The following is a 22,843-nucleotide window of genomic DNA, read 5'->3' as shown; positions in this document are numbered from 1 at the left end:
GATTATGTTAATACTTAATTTCACTCATCTTCAGTTCCAAATGTTCTTATGAACTAATAAAATCAAAATGATAGAGTCAATTACCTTGGCCCCATTAGCAGAACTTCAAATTACTGAAACAAGGAAATGCTTCAAAGAGAAAATTATTTAGGTGGGTGATAATAAGAATACATATTTTGAGAATCATTCCATTACTGTAAAAAATGCCCTTACTGAGTAAAATCGCAATGGAGAAGAAATTTACTTGGAAAAGAGAAGCTAAAAATGGCTGCAAATTCCTGGCTCCTCCTCTTTTTGAAGGGTAAAGGCTACTTGCCTTCCCCTAGAATCTGTGCTGGCACCACCGACTTGCTTGGCAATGAAATGCAGCAGAGCTGACATTCTGTCCTTGTGAGGTTAGTTCATAGAAAGCTATCCAGCTTCCACCTTGGCCCCTTCAAAGACACATCCTTGGGGAAGGCAGAAGCTATGTAACAAACTTGGAAATCAACCTTAGCTTCTCCAGCCATCCTCACACAGGCATTACCCATGGAAGCCCCAGTACACAAAATGTGGACAAGAAACAAAAGGGCTCCAGTCAAGCTGTCTGGGACATCTGTAGCCATGTGAGCCACGGCTCTCAGTTTGAGAGCCCAATAATTATAGAGCCAGAAAGGAGTTACGCCCTGCTAAATCTTTATCCAGTCCATTCACCTTCCAACTTCTACCCACCAGCCAGACAGTCCACTGTGACTTCTGACTGAATCAATCAACACTCAAGACGGCCACCAAATGGGAATCCTCGTGCCCATCTTTCTGCCTACATTTATTGTCTGAGATTCTACTGCAAGGAAGGACTTTTCTTTCTCCTCCCAATGTCATATAATTATTCATTTTTTAATATTAGTAGGATTCCAGTTCCGGTCAATAACTTTGGATAGACTCATTATTTCTTTTGATTCTCAAATTTCTTAGATTTGGTCCTTCAAGCTGACTCCTGGGTCTTTCTGATGTACTTCCATTGTTATTTGAGAAATTTCTTGGGCACCTGGGTGGCTCAGTCAGTTAAGCCTCTGACTTCGGCTCAGGTCATGATCTCACGGTTCGTGAGTTCGAGTCCCATGTCCTGGCTCTGTGCTGACAGCTCAGAGCCTGGAGCCTGCTTCAGATTCTGTGTCTCCCTCTCTCTGTACCCCTCCCTAGCTTTCTCTCTCTCTCTCTCTCTCAAAAATAAATAAAACATTAAAAAAAAAAGAAATTTAATTCTTTTGAGAAGAGAGACTCCCAGTTCATCTCCTTTCCCTTTCCCAGATATGTCTCAGAGCATTCCTGGTTTTCTTTTTTAGTGAAGAATGATATTTGGAATACAAATTCCAAATGCTTGGTATGTTCACTGCTACTTGGATATAAGTGCAATTCCAGTCCATCTCACATGGAATTTTTGTAGCCTTCCCAATTACTGTTTGTAAATATTTCTCAGACAGAATAATGACTCCCATTATTAGTCACTTACTTCCTTGCACAGTCAGTTAACATATTTGTTCAATATAACCAGTCACTTATCCACCTCTCCCACCTATCACTTGTAAGCCCTGCTCCTATCATCCAACTTTTGAACACCGATGTCTCTGTTAGGAGAGAGTGAAGGAAGCAATAGAATTCTAAGTCACCATGAGTCAGGGGCACCTGCGTGGCTCAGTCGGTTAAATACCTACTCTTGATTTCAGCTCAGGACATGATCCCGGGGTCATGGGATCGAGGCCCACATCGGGCTCTGCACTGTCGGTGTGGAGCCTACCTGGATTTTCCCTCTCTCCCTTTCTCTCTCTGCCCTGCCCTGCTTGTGCACTCTTTGTCTCTCTAAAAATAAATTAATAAACAAATAAATAAATAATATGTTTAAATAACCATGAGCCAAACAAAAAAGAAATCACAAGGGAAATTTAAAATATGTTGAACTGCATGATAATGAAGATGTGAAACAACAAGCTTGGGGACACAAGTAAAATATCATGGTCTACAGAAAAAACGGACAAATGTGTCAACTATTTCAATATTATTTGACTACCAAAACACAACTTTCCAACAAACTGCAGATGATTTTATGACAAATATTAAAATAACACTATATTTAAAAAATTCTTCTCTTCACAAAGTACTAGAGACAGACATGGCTGAGAAATGGGTTAAAGAATTTGAAGATGTACCATAAATAATTATCATACATAGGTCATTTTAAGGTTCACGTCGCAATACAAAATGTTTCTGCTTTTAAATTATGCTTTCAATACACACAAATGCTAAAGTTCATTAGGCGTACTAAATAAGATAATAAAATAAAAAATAAGTAAAAGCTGAGAGACTGGTATTTGGCGGCCAATTCGTTAGGTATTCCTTCCAAAGAGCACAGTGCTGTATTCATGGGCGGAAATTATGGTGAAGGTGTATCTCAGCCTTTCCCACCACTTTGATGTGTCTGTGCTCAGTCTCTGGATTTCTTTCAGAGAGAATTGGCCCAGCTCAGGGGTGCCTTCACTGTGTCCATAGGAAGAGGGGAATTCAGAAATGATTTATGCAACCACTCTGATTAGAACTATTTTAGGGGCGCCTGGGTGGCTCAGTCGGTTAAGCATCCGACTTCGGCTCAGGTCATGATCTCGTGGTCTGTGAGATCAAGCCCCACGTCGGGCTCTGTGCTGACAGCTCAGAGCCTGGAGCCTGTTTCAGATTCTGTGTCTCCCTTTCTCTGGCCCTCCCCCCGTTCATGCTCTGTCTCTCTCTGTCTCAAAAATAAATAAACGTTAAAAAAAATTTTAAAAAAAGAACTATTTTAGGGGTGCTTGGGTGGTTTAGTCAGTCAAGTGTTTGACTTTTGATTTCGGTTCAGGTCATGACCTCACCATTTGTGGGATTGAGCCCCATTGTCAGGGTTTGGAACACTCTCTCTGTCTCTCTCAAAATAAAGAAACTTTAAAAAAAAGTTATCTTTAAAAAAAAGAACGATTTTATACACCCACCAATATATTGGTGGAAATTAGTAAGACTAATTTCTCGTTAGCCAATAATATTTCAAAAGTATATTAAAATATCAATTTATTTTATATAATCATATATATTTATTATATATGTATACACATATACATTTCCTCTGATCACCTTCCTTACAATAGTCATTGTGTCACTTTGAACAACTCAGGATAATGTGTTTTTTTAAACATCTTTCCTCAGCTTCAACGCTTCGCCTTTATTTTTGGAGGTTTGCAAACTGGCCTTTTTTCATTCCTTCATTTATCAAACTTCATTTGCCAAACTGTCTTCTCCTCAGGGCCTTTGGAAATGCCCCTGCATTTACATGAAATGTTCTTTATTGTCTCCATATTGCTAGCTTCTACTTATCTTTCAGGCTTTTGCTAAATAGTTGCTTCTGGGACCCATCCTGAAGAGGGAAATCTCCATTGTAAAATCTCTCAAAGATACAAATCCCCCTCTTCTCCCTAGTATTTACCACAGTTGGAATTTTGTAGGTATTTATGTGAGGATATGTCTCACATACCATAAAGTAGCTGAAAAAAGACAAGGAACACATCTGTGTTTTCTCACCGCCGATATTAGCCCAGTACCTGCTATTTAATACATGCTCAATAAATATTTACTTGCTGAATAAATAAAGAAATGAGTGACACTGTAAATTAGCCTGCTCTTCCATTCGGGTCCTTACGTATTCAAAGGATCTTGCCCTACTCTCTCCCAGGATTTCTTCTGTTCTTGGAGGCATCACAGACTGCCAGGCACCTTCCTGGATAATCTTTTCTATAAATTGACTTAAATAAATATGTTTTGCTAGCAAACAAGGTGTTAAAGAAAATTTCGATAATATCATACTACCTTGAACAATTGTATCAGTTAGAATTAATCTGTTTTTTAATAATGATTTCCACAGAACTTTGGATATCAGGTCTTTTGATCAAGAATGAAACTTCATCACTTAAAACTATTTTAGAAACTCATCTCTTTACATTTACATGACTTTCCAAGGAACCTAACCTGAAGCACTGCTGAAGACAGGTATGCTGGCCTTGAAATAATACCTTTAGTTATGAAGGGTTTTTTTTCCCCTTTTTAAAAATTTATTTATTTATTTATTTGGGGGGGGCGGGGGAGAGAGAGAGAGAGAGAGAGAGAGAATCCCAATCAGGCTCCGTGCTGTCAGCACAGAGCCTGAGGCAGGGCTTGAACTCAGGAACCATGAGACCGTGACCTGAGCTGAAATCAAGAGTTGGACGCTTCACCAACTGAGCCACCCACACGCCCCATTTTTTTTTTACATTTTTAAAAATATTTTGGAATTAAATATTTGTTAGAAAAGCTAGTATTTTCAAAACACCTTTTGTAAAGCAAGGCTGCAGTTTGGGATATCTGGAGAGCAGACTCTGAGCCAGGGTTCAGAGTTGGAGCTGTTTATAAGATCAGCTCACCCTCTCTGGAAGGGAGGGAGAGGAAGCAGGTGCCGGTAAAGTGTGACACAGGCAGCCTGACTCAACTCCACTGAGAGCGGCAGAGATGAAATGACCTGTCACAGTCTGTCCTGCTTTGAACCTAAACGGCGAGACTGTTACACCTACACTCTGATCATCAAGGCGCACGTCTTCCCCAAGGGATGCAGTATCTCTCCGCAGCAGGGCAATCCCAGAAGGCACCGCCAGCCAAATGCAGTCTTCTGACCACATTTATAGCAGGGGGGCCTCAGGTCCTTCCTCGAAGGGGATCTGCACCCACACCTCTGTGTCCATTACTAGCAATTTGTTATTTCATTATCCTTTCCTGATTTTTCAAAAAAAAAAAAAGGAACAGATATTTATTAAATGCCAACTCTGAGCTAGAGACTCTAATAAGCATTCGAAATGCACCATCTCATTTAATGCTTACAAAAACTCCATCATCTCCCAAAATTTTAGCTCCATTTTACAGGTAAGGACACTTGGACACAGCACGTAGATTCCCAAAGGACACACAGATAGAATTTAGACCCAGACACTCTAGCTGCACATGCAGAACATTTTGACCCAACTAATAGGAGTATAGAAAGTATGGCTGCTTTCTAAAAGGAATGCAAAAAAACATATAGGCAATAAATCATCTTGAATGTCCCAAATTCATTTTTGGTTCAGTGTACCTGTTTCCATTTAGATTTTATTAAGGTGAGTTACATTTGTATGAAAAAGAAAATTTTCTCTAATTATGTTATTGGACTTAAGAGGGTGACCCTTGTAATGATTAATGTTTGATGCCAGAGAAAGGACAAATACAAATACATACAACCTCGTGTGGAAAAAAAATAAACCAATATCTCCATCTAAAAGTGTTCCATGTGTATCAGACATAAGAATGCAGAATGAAGGAGGGTTACAGAAGTAATTTTATTTTTTACATTTATATCTCACTAGGTAACTGTCAGGAGACATGATGCTAAGATATATATATATATATATATATATATATATATATATATATATGTATATATATATATATACACACACATATATATGTGTATATATATATATCTATATCTATATCTATATATATATATATATATATATATATATATATATCCATAAGATTGAATTTAAGGGCCTAATTCTCAATGCAATATCATGTTAATGAAATGATTTAAAGCATATTGCCTTGGATTTTGTAGGCATTTACAAATAGCTTATAAATCTGAAAATGCACGATACACTTATTCCCCTAGAGAGTATTCTGTACTCTAAACCTCAACCAACATATTTTGCTATATACATTAAGGACTAATTTTTAATGTTATTAGAAAAGAAAATATCTAAACATTGAGAGCTATCAATGTGTGGATTTCCCACAGGATATGACAGATGAACCAACATTAGAGTTATTGAAACCAAGAATGGACAAAGCATATTTATGGGGTATAGAAAGAGCAGAAAGGTACAAATTGACCTAGTGGTTCGTTTCTATTTCTGAATTCCTAGACTGAAAAGTTATAAATTATATTAAATAGATACAGAAAATATTAGACACAGCTTATTAAATTATTACAACCCATCAACAACCACCAAAACACATTTATTTTATTTTAAGGGTTACCCATTTCATTATGAATGGTTTTTAAAAACTTATCTAAGGTATTTAATATAATACAATGGGCGGTTCTTAAAAATAGAATAAAGCAAATGCATTCGAAATGGCTTGATATGTTGTAATTGCCATATGCCCAAAGAAATTATTTCCAAGACTTTTATATAAACTGGAGTCTACCCACACCATCCTTATAAATATATTAGTACATCTTCTTAATTCATTTATAACAATAAAATAACTACCACGGCTATTTCAAAGAAAATGGAAACTAGAGGTTAAAGGTGATAGAGACTTAAAGGGGTCTCAGACTACAGATACTACCTGTGTGTGTGTTTGTGCGCACATGTGAACACATAAGCATGTGTGTTTGTGCGCACATGCGTGTGTATGTATCTCACGTATACTTTTTAGGATGCCTGCCAACACTGCTCTTCTGAAAAGACGTATGATATTACAATGCCAATGCCAAGCATACTGAGAAAACAAGAGCAGCCAGGAGATAATGATGACTAAAAGCTACTTTTCCACCCAAGTGACTAAATGAGAGTGTGAAACTTTTACCTTTCAGCTGCCCGTCGGGACTTACCCCAAACTTTTTAACAGATCCCCATGACCACCTTGTACTTCTCCTTAGAACATTTATTACACACACAACAAAAAGCATCATTTTAAGAGAGACAGCGGAGACTGGATGCCATTGTCTTCTATGGGAGCATTCGTTTTCCTCTCCTTCACTCATTTTCCAGCCATTGCCATACATGTTCTGAGCTTCTCCTACATTTTCACCATAATCCTGAAATGTCCCACTCTCCCCTGTGCGTTAAATTCCCAAATTGTACATGTGGGTATCACCTGAATTACTTCCAAGTCAAACCTTTTCAAGAGGATATTTGGCAATTTCTCGGGAATTCCTTAGTCTACACCCCTAACTACAATTTGCTGTCTCCCTTGGGTATCTTCATGACAGGTGACATTCTATCTTTTGTGTTACTTTTCGTATCAAAGTCCTTCATTCTTCCTGTAAATAATGCAAAGTATACTGAAATTCTATTTCCTAAAGGAACTTAATTTGTGTCTGTTTTGTCAGTGATATACATTTTCAAGAGCAATTAAATAGTGAGCCAAAGAATTCCTTGGTGATCGGGAACATCCTATTTGTCAATTTAGAGTAAAATACCTAAGCTCGTTTTCCCTTATGAGCTCGTATTTTCTGCCACATGGTTTGCCTCCAATTTGCAGCCTGGTCTATGAAAATAATGCATTCGTATTTCTAAACACACCCAAAGATTAGAACAGAATAGATTTGTGGATGACAAAACACTGCTGTCTGGATTAAGCTCTGTGGGCATGACTCTGCATGGAAGCCTGCACAGCCGATAAGGGTGGAAATTTAATTTCTGCCTAAATGGAGCCTTAGTGGGAGAGCATATCTCTGAAGACTTCAGAGGTAAAAATCTAGTGATCATAATTTTACCCAGATGGGCTTTTTTTTCTTGTATTCTAACTAATATAGAGCAAAATGTCTTTAAGTGGGTTATTCCCATTGCAGGGGTTCAATTCAGGGAGTATCACACTTCTCCAGCATTGATCTGTGTTGTTGAACATGATTTCCAATTTTCTTAGATTTTTTTTTGCAATTTGGCAACAGGGTGTTATTTTAAAAAGGGAGGTTGTATACAGAAGTATAGAAGTGAGTGAAACTTTGCTCTTCCAAATATCTTCTATCCTATCATCACCGTGACTGGCTCATTCCCCTAGTCCTGGGTGGCTTTTTCCTTACTCTCTTTAAAGATCCTTTTCCTGCTGACATGGAAGCAATTCACGCAATAAAAACAATTTTATCTCTAACATGCAATGATTCATGCACCAAACAGGCGGTCAAATAGCTGGTTTCCACATCACGGTAAATGAAGCTAAAAGAACAGGGACGTGGATGGGGCTGGAAGCTTTAGAAAGCCTGTGCTGAGCTTAGCTGTTTATTCACATACTCAGTGTGAAATTAATGAAGATACGTTTGGTGGCCAAGATTTCTATTACTTTGAAATACTATAATGTAGGTAAGTACACAAGAGTGCGTTTTAAAACACTATTACTGGAATCCATATCTTGTCTTTTCGGGAAATAAATGCAGATTTATTTCCTTCATTAATGAGAAACCTAATTCCATCTAAGATCGTGCAGAGCACACTACAACGTTAAGGTGTATAGGCAGTTCTGCTCCGCCCCGTAAATGGAACACTACTTAAAATGCAATTTTAATTCCGGTTTAATTCCGCCCCGTAAATGGAACAATACTTAAAATGCAATTGTTCTAAAATTTCTTGGCAAACAGTTTCCCTAAGCGTTGGCCCAGTTTCTTCATCACTGCCTTTAAGTAAGTTCCCAACTTTATTAAGACTTCAGGCTCTTTGTTGCCAAGAAGAAAACCCACTGAAAAAGTAAACAACGGGAGTTGGGTTTTCAAATAAATTTGGGTTTGCTTAGGCTGTTTAAAATTTGGTTTGGAAGAAATCAAACATTATTCAAGCTTCCAGAGAGATGAATTGTGTCAGATCCCCCATTTTTATGAGCTTTTCAACTGAACTGTTGCCTTTGGACTGGAAAAATTTATTTTCATAATCATTGCATTTACCATCGCTTTTATTTTAAGTAGGCTTTAATAAGTAAAAAAAAACAAAAACAAACAAACAAACAAAAACGTGGAACTTGCCTTGATTGCTTCAGGTTTTTTTTTTCCTTTACCAAAACTATTTGGCAATACTAAGTGTAGGCTAAATTGTAATCCCCCAGGAAATAATTTTTATTGCCAATCTGGCTTCATCTGCCAGAAGACTATACATCATCTACCAATGAAATATGAAATACTTCCTAAAGAAAACAAACAATGCATTCCTTTGTGTTATTTTGGTGTGCCTGATTATAAGAGGATACAAAATACCGAGCATTTAAAATTTCAATCCATAGAGATAATTGGTGTTATATCAGAAAGGAAGAGGATAGGAAAGGCTGCATGCTTTTCTAGTCAAAATTGGCATGAAGCCTAGGGTCAAACCTGGCAAATGCTCAATAATGTCCAAGGGTCACACACATGGAAGATCCTTTGCAAAGTCATCTACTGCTATAGCCTTTAAAAGTGACTTGCTCTCACTCTCTGCCTTTCAACGTCAGTTATCTGAATCTCTTCTCTATTTTTAAAGATTAAATAAAGCGAAAAGAAACAGTATTGTGCTTTGACCATCCATTCCTATCTTTAATCTCTGACAACTCCCCCTTAGTGGCATACTTAATCAAATCTCTCAGGTAGCATTTTGTTGTTCGCTTCTTCTCATCCTGGGGAAAAGCTAGCCACCATTATCAATTAGCTAACACTGGGTACTTCTAAAGCTATTTGGAAACCACTTCTTAATCACCTCGCTTCCAAACTAAATAATCCCAATTCCTTTATCCAACCCTCAGAGGCCCCATTTTACACTCTTTAATCATCTCTGTGGCTCTTCTCTGGAATCCCTGCAAGTTCCCAGTGTCCCTAAAAGGCTTTGAAACCCAAAACTCAGTAATAATTTGTCTCTCTTTCATCTGTTGTCATGCGGTGAGAGTTGAGGGTTTGGCTTCTCCTATGACCTAGATTGTAGACAACTTCAGGGTAAACATGTTTCTTTGCATAAGAAGCATTTTTGTTGATAGTAATTTCCTATAGAATTATGTACATCATGGATGCTTTCCATTAGGTTCCTTTGTTTTGTCTTGTTTTGTTTATTGCCCTAGCCTCATTATCATTGAGAAGAACACAATGACTCTCGTGTTATATAAACTTATGTAGGTGCTCTGGTCCCTTTTCCTATTTTGATCTGCCACCTAAAAGTGAAAGGTTGTATGTACTCTGTTGAGAAGGCTCTTAACACAAGTCCTATGCAACGTAACAATTGTTAAGTATGACTTTGAGTTTTATATGTGTCTTTAAACGTATTAAAAAGGAAACAGGTATTTGTTAGGAAATATTCACCAACTTCGTTTCAAAATGCAAATGAATAATCTTGTCAACCCAAGCTATAATAAAGACACTTGAATGGGGGCGGGGGGAAGACCCCAAACATTGATGTCTCTTTGAATTAAGCGCACTTGTACTAAAACTGTCTAGTTGGAATACATGGAAAAACTAACATACACCAGAGGTAGCATTCATTAATTCTTGGCAAAAAACTAAAAATGAGGGGCGCCTGGGTGGCTCAGTCAGTTGAGGGTCCGACTTCGGCTCAGGTCGTGATCTCATAGTTCGTGAGTTCGAGCCCCGCGTCGGACTCTGTGCTAACAGCTCAGAGCCAGGAGCCTGCTTCACGTTCTATGTCTCCCTTTCTCTCTGCCCCTTCCCCATTCATGCTGCCTGTCTCTATCTCTCAAAAATAAATAAACATTAAACAAATAAAAAACTAAAGATGAAATAGCCTATTGAAAAAACTAAAGATGAAATAGCCTATTGAACATGGAATCTAGATTCGCAATGTAACGATAAATCATAGAAGATAAAATGATGAACAAGGCATTATGGAGTGTCTTGAAGAATTTACCCTAGAAAGAACTGGAAGAATGGACTGAGTGTTGGCTCATGTTAAAGACATGAAAGGAATACTAGTAATACTTATACAACCTAAATTATTTACTAAAAGTACTTTCCAAAGGTATATTCATAAAAATCAGAGTTTTGCTGATTTATTAAGTCTATTCATAGATTCTGAGTTGCACATCAAGGCCATGACTTTATTAAATCCATTCATCAAACATTTATGTATTAAGTACCTATGATATGGCAGGGGCTGTTTTAGATTGAGCAATAAACAGAAAAATGGGCAAACTCTCTGTCCTTATTAAAGTTACATTATATTTATGGAATAGCTTAATAAAAGATGTATATAATTCATCAGTAGGTTGTATATACCAAAAAGAAAGAAAAAGATATAGCAGGTAGGAGGAGTTGGGAACACCAGGAATGGGTAGGTTGCTTTCATTTAGGGTGGTCAGGAAAGGTCTCTGATATGAGGCCAGATTAGCAGAGACCTGGAGGAAGTGAAGGAGAGAACTTTTCAGAGTTCTGGGAAAAGAAAATTTGGGCACAAGAATCATCAAGTGCAAAGACTACAAGGGTTGTGTATACTTAGCCTGTTCAAGATATATCAAGGAAGTCAGTGTGACAGCAGAAGAGTCAAAGAGAGGCAAAGACAGAGACAGAGAGAGGATTCAAAAGCAGAGGGATGCTAAAGAGGCCAGATCAGGTCATGCACAACCTTTTAATCCCATGGTTATGACTTTGGTTTATACTCTCCGTAAGATGAGGAGCCATTTGAAGCTTCTGAGTCAAGGATTGGTATCACCAACCTTAACTTTTACAATAAGTCCTTTGGCAACTCTATGGATGATAGACTATAGAACAGGAAAGTGTAGATGTATCAAGACCATTTAAAAGTCTATTAATAGTTTGGATAATAAGTGGATGGTGGTGATAAAAGTAGAGGAGGTGAGAAGTAGTCAGATTCTGGATATGCTTTGAAGGAAGAGTGGACATGATTTTCCAACAGATTAAGCATAGGTGTGAGAGAAAGAGCAGAGTCAAGGGTGACTCTAGTGTTGGGCTTCCCAATGTTGTGTCAGCCCCAGTGTATTGAAGGTAACACTCTCAGCTAGGAATACCTGAAGCCCTCATCCAACTTGAATTACTGATGAAGAGCCCCCATAGACATTAATCCTACCAGGGCCAAGCCCTTGTAGTTCTTATTACAATCACAGGATGAAGTTCACCAAGAAACCATCAGGGAGCTTTGAGGAACGTGATGTATTACTTACAAGTCCTGTGAGGTACATTTCATGCCTGAGGGCCACATAGTGACTTCACGGGGAGACAGAAATTGAGAGACTGGACTTGGTACCCTGCCTTGATTAGGGTGCAAGGGTGAGAAGTTGGGGGTTTCTGGGGTCACTCATCGCTCATTCATTTGAAGCATAAGAGCAAGAATTAGGGCATGGGAGAGTGGAGGCAGGGTCACTCAAGCAGTCAATTATTTAGGTCACCCAGGGTTTTCTGAAAGAGGCACGTCTTGGGTGGCACAGCTGGTGGTATATTAATTCAAGAAGAATGTCTCTCGAAACAGATGCCTCAGCACTGAGAAGTTTAATGTCAGGCACTTAGACCACAACCAAATAAAAGGATGAAGACTCAATGGACTGTCATAGGGAAGCCTGGGTGAAGATCAGACCTTCCTTTGTTGAAAAACAGTTGTGCTAATCTGTATTAATTTGTCCTGTTCTATTGAGTGATGTGTCTATCCCTTTGCCAGGACCACACTGTTTTGATAACTGTCTTGAACCCATGAACTGCGAGATCATGACCTGAGATAAAGTTGGATGCTCAACCGACTGAGCCACCCAGTCACCCCTCTCCATATTCATTTTAGAATCAGCATGTCTGTATCTTCCAAAAATACTGTTAGGATTCTGATAGCAATTACATTAAACCTACAGATCTATTTGGAAAGTATTACCGTCTTTGTTATGTTGATTATTGCAGTCCCTGACCATAATCTGTCCCTCCATTTACTCAGGTCTTTGACTTTTTTCATTATCATCATGTAGTTTCCTATTCGGATTTTATACATGTTTTTTTAGGTGTGTACCTAAGGTTTTAACTTTTGGGGGAACTGTCCTAAATGATATTTATTTTTAGTACCAGTTTATATTTATTCACTGCTCAAATGCACACGTATGATTATCATCTTCAGATAGTGACAGAAAAGTTTCCTTTCCTTCTTATCTGTATGCATTTAATTTTCTTTTCTTGCTGTATTGTACAGGGTAGCATTCTAGTACTATGATGAATACGAATGGTAACAATGTTTCCCATCTGAGAAAGAAAGCATTCGGTCTTCTATCAACGTTAACGGTAAGTTTTCTAGTATATGCTTTGTATCAGGGTGAGGATGCTCCATTCCACTCTGAATTTACTGAGATCCTATACCATGAGTGGTTGTTAAATTCTGTCAAATGCTTGTTCTGCATCAATGGGCATGATCACGTGCTTTCACTTCTTTGCGATCTTAATTTGCAGTTTACTTTGAATAATCTTTAGAATATTACTCCATTCTTGCAGTCCCGGAATAAATTCTGCTTGACATTAGTGTATTGTTCTTTTTATGTGTTACCAGATTCAGATTCCATGTGCTAATATTTTGTTGATAATTTTGGGGTCTATGCTCATGTGCTCACGAGGGATGTTGTTCTGTAGTTTTCTGATGTTTATTCTCCTGGTTTTTCTATCAGAGGAATCCTGACTTTATGACATGAATTGGGAGCTCCCATATTCTGAAAGAGGTCATACAGAACTAGTGTTATTCTTTCTTTAAATATTTGGCATTGTTATATTTTAAAAGATTGCTCTGGAAGAATGCATTGAGGAGATGTGCAAACAAAACAGGACCAGGAAGGAGTCTACTGAAGTTATTTTCCTGAGAGATAAAGCTGTCCTGGATGTACGACAAAGAGGAGGGATGGAAATAAGTATATATCACACCTAGAACTCATGTTGGCCCATAGTAGGTAGTCAGCCACTTTTTAAGTTTCTTCTCTGTTTCCCCTTAGCTTCATTTTTGTGGAAGAAGTGTAAATAAATCAGATGAATCTCTAGAATAAAGGTCAGCAAACTATAGCCTGTGGCCTGCTTGCATGTTTTTGTAAATGAAGTTTTAGTGGGTCATAGCCATGCCCATTTCATACAAATGGCCTATGGCTGCTTTTGCACTACAATATTGGAGTTGCCTTTGTTGCAACAGACGCCATGCTGCTCAGGAGCCTAAAATATTTATTATCCAGCTCTTTATGAAAAAGAGGACCAATCCTACTGTAGAAAAGTCTAAAGATATGAATAAAATTGGTAACTTATACGCAGAGGTTTCCAGTAAACATTTTCACTCAGAATAAAAGCCAACATCCTTACAATTTCTCACAACGACCTACACCAACCTGCTTCCTGCCTTGCACACTTGCCCTTATCCCTCTCTGACCCCAGTACTTATTACCTTTGCGTTGTTCACTTCATAACAGCCTGCTTACTCTTCTCCAAACCTTCAGACAATTTTCCTTCTTGGGCTCTTTCTCTGGAGATTTCCTCTGGCTGGAATTTTCTTCCCTCAAAATCCCCCATGACTCGTCCCTCATTTCCTTCCATTCTCTGCTCCAGTCACCTTCTTCATTTCTTCATGAGGCCCACTCTGACCGTCCTATTGTCATTAGACTTAACGAACTCTAAACTAATGTCTAAAACTTTGACAGTCCCCAAATCTCTAGAACATTTAAGTTCTCATAAGCCCTTTAACATGGATGCCTAGATTTTATCATCCCCCAGGACAAATCTAGCCATTTCAAGTTGTTTAAAAATCCCCTTTGGTGCACAAAACCTAAATTCTGCCAATAGTATGGAACCACTCAAATATGATTTGAGATTGGTGAGCAAATACTTTGGTAGTGGTCTTGAGCATTTCCTAGTTGCCTCTTCTGAAATTCTTCTACCGGGAGCTTGAAAATATGAATTGAACTAGTAGAGAAGGAAAACATGGGATAAAAAGGCCAACGGGGTCAGTGATATATTTTTTTGTCCCAAGGGACTATTCTTTTATGAGATGCTTGACATATAATTGGCTCAGCCTAGCAATTAGCTTTCCTTCACAGAAGCCATCCCGTTAGGAAAAGCATCATCCCTGAATTCTACACATGCACCATCAGATAAACGTCATTCTTATCCTGTGAAGTGTAGAAATGACCATGGTGTTTCTATCTGAGAATGCCAGCTGCGGAATGCAAGAAAGGAGGATGGGAGTTTTGAGAAAAATAAATCATAATTTCATTATCTCAGTTTGGACTTAAAGTTCAGGAGAGCAAACCATCTATTACAATGTCAGTTTCCAAAAAAGATGGTAGACTGAAATGCTTTGACTTCACGATGGCATCACTTTTTCTGCCACCTATTCTGTCTTCTTTAAATTGTGTCTTCAAATATTCAGAAAATCATAAAAGAGTCTGACCCATTTAAGAAAGAGGAGCACCGGGATATCGTTCGAGGAGCCAAACTGTCAAATGCAGAATATAGTGAATAGATTTGTTTCAGTTCGTCTTTTAAACTAACTTGCACTTCATGGGAGAGAAAATGAAGGAAAAAAAGAAAAGAGAGAAAGGGAGAGAGAGAAGCTGGTTGCTAGGGTAACTGTGTCCTGATTGGAACAGAGAGGGTCGCGGGATTTGATGTCACTGAAACAAGCCTGTCCGTGGCTGTGTTTTCTCTCATCTGCTTGGGAACAAGAAGACAAAAATCAGAGAAGGCCTGGAAGGATATTATTTAAAGCAGACCACAGAGCAGAGGATAAGATGTGGCAGGAACTCAAGTATTCTCTCAGAGAATTGCGTAGATAGGTAAGATAACAATGTTGTGCACTCTTTTCTTTTTTTAATTTAAAAAATTTTTTTAATGTTTTTATTTTTATTTTTTTGAGACAGAGAGAGACAGAGCATGAGCAGGGGAGGGGCAGAGAGACAGGGAGACACAGAATCCAAAGTAGGCTCCACGCTCTGAGCTGTCAGCACAGAGCCCCACGCGGGGCTCGAGCTCACGGACTGTGAGATCATGACCTGAGCTGAAGTTGGACGCTTAACCGACTGAGCCACCAGGCGCTCCACAATGTTGTACACTCTTAAGTACGTTGCAGTTCGCACACATTTTGGTGCCTCTCATATTCCTGCAGTCCACCAACGTTACTCCATTCACAAACATCTTCCAGTGTTCCCTAAGAGCTCTCCTGCTGGTGTCTTTCAAAGCGAGATCATTCCTCCCTTCCTAACATTTTTCACGTCTTCCTCCTTCCTCTCCATCCCCATCTCTATTTACCACACACCAGAGCTTTGTCAATTGGCAATTTGGGATTTTGGCAACAGACTGCCAACTGGGTTCCCTGATGGCGGTCTGCTTTCCACCCCTCGCTGTAATCTCTCTCTCCCATTTCCATTAGATTTAAATTATATTGGAGAGCATACACGAGGTGCTCAGCGCCGTGCCTGGGTTTGAATAAATGTGCGTTGTTATTTTTATTGTTCAGCTTAGCAAACATCTCAGACAACATTTCCTACAATAGGACCAATCACCATTTTGGCTATATGTATATGTGTACATATACTAGTCCTATGTATATGTTTACATATATACACACATATATACAGAGAGAAGGGGGGTGGCTCTTAAAGAATAACCCATTGATTAGCTGCAGGGAGTCTGGATCCTCTGAAATGTACTCACCTGTACACACAATACATTTTCACTTTTATCCACGACTGGCCCCCAAACCTACCACAACCACAGCTGTAGTTTCAAAGCCTAACTAGAACTTCTGGCTCCAAACTTAGTGCCAGAGTCCACTCTACATCTAGCACCAACCCTCTCAGACCCCTGGTGGCTTCCTGCTGTAGGTCAACAGGATTCCATCCAGCATTGAAGGGTCAGCATGATCAGCCTTGCCTACATATCCAACCCGATCCACTCAAGGCACATCTTCCTACACCAGCGATGCTGGCTGTCTCCTTGTTCTGTGCACATTTTCTTCCTCTGCCCCCCATTATTTTGCTCATGCTCTCCAACCCACCCTGCATGGAACCGCTTCCTGCTCCCCTTTGTTCAAACCCAAACTATCCTGTGAGATTGACCCCAACTGCTCCCCTCCCATGGGCACCCGTCTTACTTCAGTGGATACTTTCTTGCTTTTTCTTCTTTCTTTGATGGAAATATACCACCTCTGTTAGGAATGTGATATTGTTGTCATTTACACACTGGTGAGAGGACTTGGGATATATTCTAAACAACCAGAATCGGACTAAATAACTAGAAGTGATGTGTGAGAATATGAGTGAATATAGAAAGAGAAGACGAGGACCCAGAGTGACCATTTGCTTAAAGCCTTATGAACCCACTCCCGACTTAATGGGTAGCTAGTCTGGCCAAAGAGAATTATTGTTCTATCGCCTACCATACACAAGGGATTCCATATGGAATCAAATATCTAAGAAACATAGAAAGTTCTCTATGTGCCCGGAACTAAGATAAGCATTTTACCTACATCGTACCATTTAAACCTAATGGTAACCCTACATTTTTTATTGTATTATTCCTATACCAATTTAGCTGATGAGAAAATCAAGTCCTAAAGATGAATGTATGCCATGTCATACACTTAGTAGGTGTGCGTGTGTGGGGGAGAGGGAGAGAGCCAGGACTAAAACCTTCGGTTTCCTGACTTCAAAATCTATGCTTCTAATCACGGATCTTACTTCTATATATCCCGGATGTACAAATGATAGCAACCCCGATTTCCATTCATACGTTGGTTTTACTGTGAATTCAATCATTGATTTTTTAAACTGGCCTGGAAACACCTTGATGCAGAGGTGTTTAATCAAAACAGAGATGTCCTGAGATGCTCACTTAGGGGCTGTCCTGATTCACATTGACTTTGGTGACAAGTTCTTCCCAGTTATTCTCCTGCAGAAGGTTCTTTTGCCACCTTTTATTATCCCGAATTCCATTACCTAGTAAATATGGATGTTTCTTTCTGAATGCTTTGATTTTACAGTATTTTGTTAATATAAAGGATAGATGTTATATTGCCTGATTTTAGGTCTACTGATCCTGGATGTAGGGAAAGATAGAAAGGAATGTATGTGGTTCCAAGATTTTGAGGAAAGCCCAGATTGATCCATAAATGTTCCAGTATTCATGAAAAATGCTAATTGCCACAAAATTCTCCATGCTCACAAAAATAATATGTGGAACCCTCAAATAAAAATCGAAGGAAGTAGAGGAGATTAGAACTGGGGGAAATCATTAACAAGTGGAATGAGAGAACTCCTATATTTTATTTTATTTAATTTTTTACGCTTACGCCTAAATAGAAAACATAGCCCCTTGGAGCTAGTATGATGGCCTCAAGAACCTTCCCTTTTACAGCAGCCCTCAGAGGAAGACAGAGAGTAAGAAGGATGTGCTTGGTGTGGAGGCCTATTTTAGTACTGACATTGTTTAGAATTGCTGGTGCACAATGATAATAAAAACCGGAGTAATTTTCGTAAAGTTTACTATTGTTTTTAAATTCTCAGCAGATGATGCACTCCCTTATTGCCTGTTCAGGGGCAACCCACTCTCTCTAATCTCCCCACCATATGTCAGTGCCTGTTTAATGCTAGGAGAGGTCAGGACCCCAATTTCATGTCCCGAGGTTCTTTGAACAAGCAGGTTTACTTCTTCCGTATTATACAAGAGAACCCAAGGGAACCACAAAAAACAAAAGGGTCCAGTATGGGTAACAACTTAAAGGCATGGAATTCTATAATATTTAATATATATATCGATTTTGAAAAGTATTCAGAAATAATTTGCCATTGAAAATTCTAGGGTTAATGTCCTAGAGTTCTAGTATCTTCTTTTTATTTTAAGTATATGTGCTGTTGAAGTGAGCACTCCAGTATTTTCTCATAAGTCACATTATTATTGAGTCTGTTTTTGGACACTGGAATGGATGGAAACATCATTGGCAAAGGATAGAAGGCAAGAAGGAATTGATAGAAGAAAAGGTTAATTGCATATTTCTCTTAATGGAATGATTCATAAAATTTAGGGAGAGAAAGTGAACATAGCAACACCTCATAACCCAGTGGATTGCTTCTGATCAAAATTAATGAGTTGTGATCAAGTTGGATAAATGAGTAGCTAGCTAATTAAGAACAAAAAAGTTTTGACTGTTCCTTCCAAGTTGGAAAATACATCTACTTAACGTACACCAAGTCTATCCAAGAAACTGTCAGCTGGGATTATCAGGATGGCCTCTCAAGACTTGACCCACCGCCCGGGAGGCCAATGCATGACCTTGATCTCCGTGGTAAAACAATATCTATAAATAATGCATTAAGCATTTTCACATGCAGGCTGAGTAACATTCTTCATATTTGCTCACGAATTCACGCCGCTTATGATGCTGCTTCAGTTTTCTGTATAGTAACCTTTAAAACGTGATTACATGCTTTCCTTTAAAATGAGAGGCTAGTGCCTGTGAATTCCAACATAAAGCCTAAAGCTGTGAACTGTGTAAGGGGGAAAAAAAATTCCTGTAACATCAAATTAAATGTTTGACAAATTTTTCTTGATAAAAACATTTTACCTTTTTACTACTTTATATGCAAAATGAATTAGTGCCAGTCCAAGTAAGCCTTTGTTTTTGTTTTTGTTTTTGTTTTCTTTTTCTTGCATATTTCTCTCAGATGGTTCCCACCTAGTAGGGCGTTCTGGGGCTCTGGATTAGCTGACCAAGAATATTTTACAGAAACTGATTTTGTCTCCCTCTAAATCCTCAGCAGATTCTGCAGATTGACACAAACACAATGAAAAGGGGTCCTCATTATATCAGGAGCTTTTGATTTGGTTTGGTTTTCCTTCCAATCATCCTACTCACTGTTAATGGGCGATACACATAAGGCTCTGAGTTTGCATCTGACCATCTCTGTCTAGAAAATCCAGGTTAATGTTGCATAAAGGCATCGCCAATCTGCTGGAAGAAGCATAGAATTTGAAAAACACAGAAGCGACTTCCTTTCTTTCTCAGAAATCCACGTTTACCTTCTCACTTAAGCTAAGATTTCTGGCCCAACAAATTTCCTTTTGTAATTAAACTATATCTGAAAAACAGTAACAAACAAAGAAACAAACCAGAAGACCATCCCCCTCCCCCCAAAATCCCCACAATGCCTGAATTTTCAATATTGTTTAACATATATTTTTTTTCCTTACCAGCTTTAATTGTATATCAGCTTTTCTGAATGAATCTTGTAGAAAATGAACGGATTTTATTTGCATGTTTTATTCCATATTATCTTGCACAAGAAAAGGTTGTGTGTGGGGGTAGGGGAGACAGTAAATGGACGCCCAAACTGGGGTATTACTGCCATCTAGTGTGATGTGCCGTAACCCAGAGGGGGAAAAAGAAAGAGTATCTAGGAGACAATCCTATTTGAGATTGTAGAGGTTTTGAGGGAGGAAAGAGCACAACTCTGAAGAAAGAGCCACCACACCAGTGCCTTCACCATGTGACGATTCCTTCGCTACAAAAGCTTTCGTATATGTGGTCACACAATACAAAGGAGTCTATTTCTTTCAGCAAGATGGAAAAACTCTGGTCAACTCTAAAAGCAAGTTCTTTATGAGAAGGCACGTCCCAACTGTAAAGGTTGTTAAACAGCAGGCGTGATTTATTCAAGGGAGGAATGTCCATATCCTCTGAAAACAGTACAGATCCTCATATGTCCACAGCTTTCTGTAAGGATGGTCACGTTTGCACACAGCCAGGCAGACAGTTTTAATGGCCATCTTAGTTTCTTTTCAAGCCTTCAGATTCCATGAAATGAAAATAATATTTGTCATTCAAGCAAGCCCATAAGCGGTTCACAATATACTTGTTGCTGATAGATATAGGAGGTTGACAAAGACTCACTTACAGGATTTTCACAGTTCAACGTAAGCACAAAACAAGGCACACGATACACGGCACTCTGGCCAAACATTTTAATTTATTTTTGCTTCACATGGTACACATGTATACATAAAAAGTCAAGAGGGAAGAAACACTGTCTTTCTATAATCTTCCGTAATTCTCCCTTTTCATAGTTTTTTGTTTTGTTTTGTTTTTCCAGATCTGGGACAGATTCAAGCGGGTATTAGCTGGTACCTTTGAGGCTGACATCCAGCACCATGTCTTCTATTCATCATAGGACAATTCTTCACGTCTTTATTTCACCAACTACAACTTCCCCCACCCCTGCTAACATACACACGCATCCCTCCCACCCCATCCTGCAGCGATTTGTGACGATATACAAGGACTTTGGGGCCCTGGTTATAGTAGACACTTTTGACTCTAAAAGCCCAAAAGGCAGAAACCCACAGGGAAAACAAGAGCTAATTTGGAGAATTGTAAGTGTAAAATCTAAGCTCAGAGGAATTGTACGTCATTACCAATGTCAAAGTGACCTAGAACTGCAAGGTGTTTTTGCTGGTTTAAACGGTGACCTGTAACCCCAGGTGTCTCATTTGAAAAGAGCACTGCTGACCCATGTGAGCCCCGGACATGCTGAATGAGGAAACATCAGCAGCCATGCTCTTGTTAGAGAAAATGTATGTAGGAGGATGAGTTGACCTCATAGCCCGAACTGGCACAATCCCCAGCTTCTCGGGCACCTTTTGGGTTGAAAAATATAGATGGGATTGTGTGTAGAATGCTTCTCAGGTTTTAGGAGGGGAATTCAGGTAAGTGTTCTTCTGGTGCCCTCCTTATCTGTGAGTAAGGAAAGCAAGAGAAGGAGGAAGAGTCCCCTAGAGAAAGGAGACACATGAAGAGGGGGGTCTCAGGTTGATGCGAGTTTCATAACATGCATAGCATGGGGGAATATTATTTACAGAAATAGGATAGAGTTTAAGCAATCTTTCATCAGCCAAGGAGAAGCACAGATAGAACTATAAGTCTTGGTTCACATACCCCAACAATCTGCCCTTTATAGAAAACTATATTATATAGTTGAATACAAAAGTAAATCTGTTCACTTATCATGAAATGTAGATCAGAAATAAATAACATCTTAATCTTGGTTACCATAGAATTCAAGTTGACCTGCTTCATCAGAGACCCTTGAGTTGAAAATTGAGCTCCCCTGGAAAAAAATGTTCCCCTTAGCCTCTGGTGCCAAAGCCCAGATCTCCCTATTTCCTCACTACATTTTTCCTGCCGCTCTGTATTTGTAGGTTTGCATCTGACATGAATAATGTTGCAACCTGGAGAAAACACAGCCCTCTGGTAAGGCACTCACCCAGCTTTTCTAGGATTAATCACAGACTAAAACCCTAAATAATATACTGATATATTAACTCCATTAAAATCTAATTCAGTGGCAATAACTTTTAGAATGCCAACAAAAGGCTTATGAAGAACAAAGTGAGAAAACACTAAAAAAAAAAAAAAAGATAAATCAGTGCTTTGACTGAAAGTAAATCAGAATTAAAGACAAGAGTATGAATTAAAAGAAACCAGTCTCAAGTCCCAATCCTTACCACAAACTCATATATTCTTGTGAGGTTTATCCTTGAATCTACATATAAATCTAAGCAAGTAATATTGATGAGATTTTAGCTGATGAAAGGCTTGCACATGTTAGGATGCCCCACTCAAAATTTAGGAAATATAATATCGCCAAATGGATTCCATTCCCACTTTCAAAGACCCCTACCTAGGAGTTTCCTTGAATTAATTTTTTGAAGGCTTCTATATGGAGGACGTTCTTCTCAATTGGGGCACAAAGGAGTGAAGGAAATCGAGTATGCCTCAGCTCTCATAGAAGTTGCTAGAATGAAGAAGACATGGAATAGCATTGGAAAAGTCCTGAGAGGACAGAGAACAAGATGTTCATTTGAGAAGGTACAGAGGGAAGATATGAGGACATGGGGAGAGTTCAGCCATCTACTAGACAGGCAGAGAAATCTAGAACATGTTCTCCCTCACAGCCCTCAGAAGGAACCAACCCTGCTGATATCTTGAATTTGGACTTCTAGCCTCCAGAGCTGAAACAAGAAATTTGTGCTGTCTGAGCCATGCATCTTGTAGAATTTTCTGATGGTAGCCCTAGAAGAAGAATACAA

The sequence above is a fragment of the Panthera leo genome, chromosome B2, assembly GCF_018350215.1.
Source record: "Panthera leo isolate Ple1 chromosome B2, P.leo_Ple1_pat1.1, whole genome shotgun sequence".
In the NCBI taxonomy this organism is placed as follows: domain Eukaryota; kingdom Metazoa; phylum Chordata; class Mammalia; order Carnivora; family Felidae; genus Panthera; species Panthera leo.
The sequence above is the reverse complement of the archived record's forward strand: the minus strand, read 5'-3'. Positions refer to the sequence as shown.